The following is a 7307-nucleotide window of genomic DNA, read 5'->3' as shown; positions in this document are numbered from 1 at the left end:
GGTCTTTTAAAGTAATGAGCAGTCAGCGTTTGGACGTTTTCAAGACATCAGTAGGGCTACAAAAAGGACTGTGCACTATAAACACGCTTGTTTGGGCTTTAATTAAAGTAGGAGAAAAGTAGGGGTATAAAAAACAACGAAAAGGGTATTCAGTAGAAAGGCTTCTTGGTGGAATTCCAACAGCATGAGAGTTTTACCTGGTTTTCTGAGTCAGGATCTGTAAATGAAGAAAAAAGGGTGTTTTAGAATACCTCTCTCCATCAACAAGAAAAATGCTGAGCAAGATGAAATGTCGTTGCTTTCTCCTCGGCTTGGAAGCAGAGAGCAATCCCTGAATAATTATTTTGAGTGCCAATTATCGGCGCTGCCAGCCTGCTGCTCTGCGCTCAGGGGCACCTGTGCAAGCCCTGCTGCACTCGGCTTTGCTGCCCATCCGAGGATACAACAGCTTGTAAAAAAAAAATAAATAACAATGGGTATTGACATAACCCCCAGATTTATCGTCTGAATTACCGGGGGCGAGCAGGGCGAGGCGGAAAGGTGCTCAGCACCACCGGAGCGCTGTGGGAACCACTTGTGCCCAGGGCCTCAGCAGCTTTTTTCCTGGAATGGGGATGCTGTCGTTCTTCCCATGCTGTTGTTAAGTTTTAGTTTTTTAAATTCATTGAAAACCTTTTCAAGCCGCTGGTTGGGAATCAGGCGAAACCTGTGAGGTCCTGCTGATCGCCTCGGGGGTTATTTATGGGGCACTGGAAACGCCGTTTGCTTTTTGAAGGGGCTGTCAGTTCGGTCGCGCTCCCGGCACTGTTTAGCTCTTCGGGATTATATAAGAAGTTAATTTAGTCGGTTCAACAAGATAACTAGCAGATGTACGTCTCCTCTCTGCTGGCATCGTGGCCATATGGGGGATAATGTAAGGTGCAGAAAGGATGCAGGGAGGCTCCCTAGAAGTGATGCTATCACTAATTAATTGAAATGCCTGAGTCAAAGCATGACTTTATATTCTAAGGAGCATGTCAGCAGAAGCACGTCACTTGGTTCTGAGTGCTTGGGGCTGCTCAGACCAGGGCAGCGGCCCTGGGGGTGGCAGGTGAGCCCTGGGGGGTGGCAGGCGAGCTCGGGGGGGGGGTGGCAGGCGAGCCCTGGGGGTGGCAGGTGAGCCCTGGGGGGTGGCAGGCGAGCTCGGGGGGGGGTGGCAGGTGAGCCCTGGGGGTGGCAGGCGAGCCCTGGGGGTGGCAGGCGAGCCCTGGGGGTGGCAGGTGAGCTCGGGGGGGGGGGTGGCAGGCGAGCCCTGGGGGTGGCAGGCAATAGCTGGGGGGTGGCAGGTGAGCTCGGGGGGTGGCAGGTGAGCCGCTGGCGATGCAGGCGAGCTGTGGGGGTGGGATGCCTCCCTGCAATGAGCCCAGCAGTGCCTTGGTGTGACTGCAGCCCCAGCCCAGAGCCCTCTGCACCCCCTGCGGGGACCAGCCCAACAAAGAACCTGCTGCAGCTGAAAGAGCTTTGCCACGAGAATATTAACTGTGCTGTAAACACAAGATCTGGAGTCCTCCTCTAGAATGAAACAACTCATTTGGCATTTAGCATTGTTCCCAGGTGTTACAAGTTTTTTAAATCCTGTTTATACGTCATGTTTTTCCTGTAAGTGGCATGCTGGAATTCAGAGAAACCTTTCTTCTTGCAGCATCATCATGATTTCATACCTTGTCACCAGCTCCTGGGTAAACAGACCTGCAAGACAACAAGCCCCTGTCATTCACCGCTAAAGTGTGTGTTTAAAATAGCATTCTCATTTTTCTGTTCCCTAATCCTGGACGATTAATTGCAATAGGACCTAGAAGGTGAAGGCAAAGTGGCTGGCTTGGCCAAGGAAGGCAATTGCACATCTCTGGAGAATATTAACATACTAAGGTTAATAAATAACTTACCAGAGAAAGTTTCCTTACCCTTTTATTTCCATTTTATTTCTACCTTTGAGAGAAATGCAAGTCCGTCCTGTTGGCTGAGGGACAAGAATCCCCGTGCTGTAATGCAATTCAGCAAGCACTGACATCAGAAATGGGAGTTAATCTCTTCTCAGTCTACACAGCTTATCTGAATATGAAGTTTACTTTGTTTGAATACTTGTTACAAAATCAGAGTTGAGACAAAATTATCTTTGGAACAGAAAATGGATAAAATATCTCGGTTTCACTTTGAGGTCAAAGTCAAGGTTGTGGCTAGAAACTTCGGAGGCAATTGTTTTACAGTTACAAGAACAAATGTAAACTGAGTTACTGGCAGATTAGGACTGAACGATCCCTCACTTGCCGGGTGATACGTATCAATAAGCAAGTGAGTTCAAGTAAGTATCTTAACTACCTTTAAAAATTGTTCTTTCCTTCTCATTAATTGATTTAAACCCCTCACTGCTCACAGGAGGTGTTCCAGGGGAGGTATGGCTATGAACTTCAGTCCTGTGGGACTGCAGAAGATTTTATTTATTGTGACTAATGGTCACATTTAGGAAGAAGCCGCAAGGCGACATGGAGCTGGAAGGGTGGGAGAAGGGGCCACAGGCTGAAACTTCTCATTGAAGAGCAAAGGCTGTTTCAGACTGCTGAAGACATATTTTTTTAATCAGTAGTACTAGCACCTCTTTAAAATTCCTGTCTGGAATGTTTCACTAAGGTAAGAAAAAACAGGGGATTTTTTTTCCCAGCGGGTCAGTAGGAGCCCCGGGTTCCTTCTGCTGCCCTTGGGAGCTCGGCAGTGGCCACCTACAAACCCAGCGGCTCCACGTGGTTCTGGACCGTGAAGCCTGAAGCAGCAGAAGCGAACGCAGGAAGGTCTCTGAGGACCAGGCTTCACCTGCTGGTTGTGGAGACAGGGAACACAGTGTGGAAAACTGCTTCGGCTCCTCCTGGATATTCCACGTAGAGATGCTCTTTGACATCACAGCCCAGCTGCATGAGTAAGCACTTGATTTTCAAACCCGCAGAATCCAAGATGATTTTGCAAGGAAAAGCAAGGCATTTTCCTTACAGTTTGTGATTACAGCTTAAAAAATAATGTACACATGTCAACGTCTCGCTGTTGGTGTTTTGCTTTTAAAACTGGAGGGTTATGCAGAATTTCCTGATCAGCTCAAAGGAAACACAACACAGTGACTTTGTTAAAGCAAAATTAGATGAAAACAAAAGCCTTATAAATGAATAAAGTCTTTAACAAGATGCCAGCCGCCTTTTCAGATGTTCCAGAAAAAGCTCATAAATGCTGGTAAAGGCAATTTAACATCTTAGTGAATCAAATAATCAACGCGTAACAAATCAAGTTTTACTGCAATAGACTTTTTAAGAATTAAAGGACTCAAGCCCAACAGCTAGAACTTGGTACACTGTGGGGTTTTTTCCTCTTTTCTTTCATTGCTCATTGATTTTGTGGGGAACTTCAATTAAATATCTTTGTACACTTGATATCATGTAAATTTTCCTAGTTTCTGAAACTCACATTTCCTGATTTTTTTTCCCTCCCACTTTTTGATGTTTAATGCGTGTCTTTTATATCTAAGTCTCTCTTGGCAATTAATGAGATCTTGCATATTTAATGAGAACAATTAAACAAGAATTTTTTAAAAGAGAGTTTTAAGCTCCGAAGCTTACTTTCATTTTCCTTTGCTTTAGGTTGCCTTGAGCACTAGGAGAAAGGCAACTAACATTAATAAAGCTTTCCCATTTTAATACTGATCAGACATACGATTTAATATAGCTAGATAAAGCAAAAAGAATGCTTTTTTTAAAAAAAACCAACAAACCAAAAACACGGAAATGCTTAAAAACAAAACAAGTGAGGAAATTACTTTAATACTCAACATACGGTAAAACTTTGGATTACTCTCAATATGAAAATGACTTGTAAACAGACATGACTGTCTGGTTTGCCATTAGATTTTACTCATCTATATTTACTTTCACTTTTAAAAGACTTGTTTCATTTAAGCTGCTAGTCCTAAACCGGGAAAATCTATGGTTGTAGCTTACTTTTTATGATGCCTGATCATTTTTTAAGCTGTAGGCTTCTAAAATAATATTTATACATGGGGGGAAATCTACCAGACCCTCAGAGATTTATATGGCTTTGTGATTGTGTACTAATAACAAACTTTCAGAAGTATGAATGAACTCAAACCTGGGAGTGATGCACTCTTCTGAGATACATGTGGGGGAGAGCTTGGCATCTGGACACCGTGTTTTTCCTTTCCGACTCCAATCCAAACTTTGAAAGAGGCGAGATGCCCGAACACGGTATCTGGCTGATGCAACCTGTGAGGTCATTTCAGCTGAAGGTCTCCTGCCTCTTGGTCACGGGATGGCACCTGGAGTGTGGGAAAGCCTCTGTCATCCCTTTGAACCTAGACTGGCGCTGCGGGGGTGGGCAGGATGTTTTTTCCAAGCCTGAAGGTCTCCCATAGCTGGAGGCTCACGCGTTTCGCTTGCTGTTCCCCATCCAAAGCATATTAAGGTGGACATGTGTGGGAGGGAAGGTTCAGCAACACAAGCAGCCCAAAAGCGAAGAGCATCGATGGTAAATGTTTAAAAAACTAGGATCAAAGACTCATTAATTGTCCATCACTGACGCAGCACATCCTACCTCTGTGCCACCTTTGGGGCACAGCTCATTGATTTGCGCTGCTGTGATCCGTGTACATCAAGTGGGCTGACTCAGCTATCAAAAAGCGCATGTACTTCAAAAATAAATGAATGTACATGATTCCGTATCAAAATATTTGAATGACTAACTAATGAATGATTGTGAAAAGCTTCACTGAACTGCTCCCATGGGTCTCTCTTCGAATTCAGTATTCTCTCCGAAGTGTCTGTGTGGAAGTGGTTTCTCTTTCATGTTTGCCTGTTGCTGATAGACGGCTTTATGAGGGTTTTTAACAAGGCCATCTGCAACCTCTGACTGCTGCAGCATTGTAGCGTTCGGCACTAAAGCGGTACCTTCAACTCCCCAAAGTTTTAGGAAAATGATGGCAAATAAAAAATTTCAGCACTTTGTACTATTTGTCCTGCTTGCAGTAGATGTCCCGTCAGATGAGCTTGGCGATGTTACAGGAGAGGGAGTTAGACTCATTTACAGCACATTTGGCCATATAATGCTGGGCCATTAACAGATAATTAAGGTTGCTCAGAAACCAGACTCATTCTAGCTGTAATTCTGTCCTGCCCCACCACTCCAGAGATCCCCCGCCAGGAGCAGATGCCATACCCAGTCCTCCCAACTGTTACACCAGTTGTATCTCCCACCTGAACCCAGATTTTCAGAAGTTGAGATTTTTGCCAGTGGGTTTGCGGGTGATTTTAGGGGATGCTCTTTGATTCCACTTTTACAGTAGCCAGCATGAATCACTCGGAATGTGATCTGTCTGCTCCGCTTCGTGGCTGCAATATAAAGCTGTATTACAGAGTCATGTCTTTAGAGACAACAGTCTCGACAACAAGGCTCGTGTGACTGGTTTAAGTCACCTTTCACAAGGTAAGATGAACCATATCTAGATATTTCTGTGTCTCAGCTTGCCTTTTTCTCTGCACAGACCGTAATGAAACTGTGACCAAACGATGCTGACTTTGTACCAGGGGTGTCTAAAATGAGCAGGGATTAATCCCCCTTCTTTTGCCCGATTTTTGGAAGTGCTGAATTCTTTGCTGACTTCAGCTGGCACTGTGTGGGGCTGCGTTCAGCTTTCTGAATGGCAAACAGAAAGTTTTTGAAATTATTTATTATAGTCCAAATGAGAGGTAGCTTGTGGAAATGCCAGGTCCTGATGCACCACAGGCAGGTGCTATATTTGAAAGTTACTATTTTACATTTTGTTTTCTCAACTGGACTGATGGTTTGTCAGGAGAAAACTGTGTGGTTGCTTGGTTCTTTGGTTTTTCTTGAGTTGTTTTCTCTTGTCTTGTTTTTAATGATGTTCAGCCCTAACTAAGCCAGAAATACCCACTAACTGTAAGGGTAAACATATCATAAGAACAACAATAAAAGAAAAAGAATTATTCTTATCATTATAAGTCAGTATTATTTTAGACTGGACATTTCAAAATGGCAAGACTAGAAAGGAATCGCAAGAATTCAGCATCTCATAGTCTGGGTTCTAATTAAAATCCCTCCCAACCTCCAGACAGTCAGGACTGAAAATTACTGTTCCTGCAGTTTCAAGATGAGTGATGAAAGACTTCAGACAAACCACAAGCAACCACTGGATCAGTTGATGTGACCTTTTTTTAGATCAGCTCAACTATAGTCATAATGCCCCAGTGAAAAGATGTTCTATGAATTTAAAAACATCAGAAATGTCATTCCAGAGAGCTTTGCAGGGTACAGAACACAGTCTCCATTTCATGTCGAGTTTGCCTGACGGTTAGCTGGAAAGTTTCATCTGCGGCTTTGCAATTCGTGACAAGCTCAGACAAGGGAAGCGTGTTTTAATTTGACATGTCCATAGTGCTGACCCACTGACTTGGTCACAAGTGATAGCATCGCAGATGTATTTCAACTCCTCCTGTCTGCATGCCTGGGACGAGCGGAATAATGAAGTGTCTCTCAAGATGATGGAAGCAGTATTTACCTACAGCCGAGCAAACCTTTCACATGGGTTGAGATGCTTACCATAAGGAGGAGTGCTGGCAAAAAGGCCTCATTAAAACCCTCATTTTCACCCTTAGTTTAATTAAAATTCCCTAATGCATCGCTGCCAAACCCATAGGAAGGAGCTGGTGACTAGCTGACATCAACCAGAGAAGCTGGTAGGGATAGGTCTGTACTCATTTCAGTTAGCACTGCTGAAAAAGTCGTTACAGTTCTCGTTCCTCAGTCATCCCAGGTGCATTTACCAGGTGTATAATCCTATACAATCCCAAAAGTTGCTTGGGGTCTCTTCTAAAAACAATGTTTACTGCTATGACTGGTGAGCAGAGTGAGCACAGGTGACTTTTGTTAAGCTGCCAAAACCACAGTGAAGTTCATTTAACTAATTGGAAGGCAACGAGGAAATTAATTACCTTGCATTAGGATGTTGGGCAGGATATGGGGACCAGGTGTGACTGCAGCCTGCACCAGTGAGGACGCTGCACGACAGAAGTTTACCTGCTGGGTTTTGAAAAGAAAGGTCTGCTTGGAAAGCCTTTGCTGTTCTGTGTGGATTGAGGTGTGTGACAACAAAAGAGGACCGCTGAGCCCCTGTAACTCTCTGAAGAAAGCCGTGTGGATGGGACGTAACTACAAGGTAACTAGAAATGCTGTTATTTTTGCTATTCTTTTTATGTTTT

This window comes from Falco cherrug, chromosome 20, assembly GCF_023634085.1.
Source record: "Falco cherrug isolate bFalChe1 chromosome 20, bFalChe1.pri, whole genome shotgun sequence".
Taxonomy (NCBI): Eukaryota; Metazoa; Chordata; class Aves; order Falconiformes; family Falconidae; genus Falco; species Falco cherrug.
Note: the sequence above shows the minus strand (reverse complement) of the source record.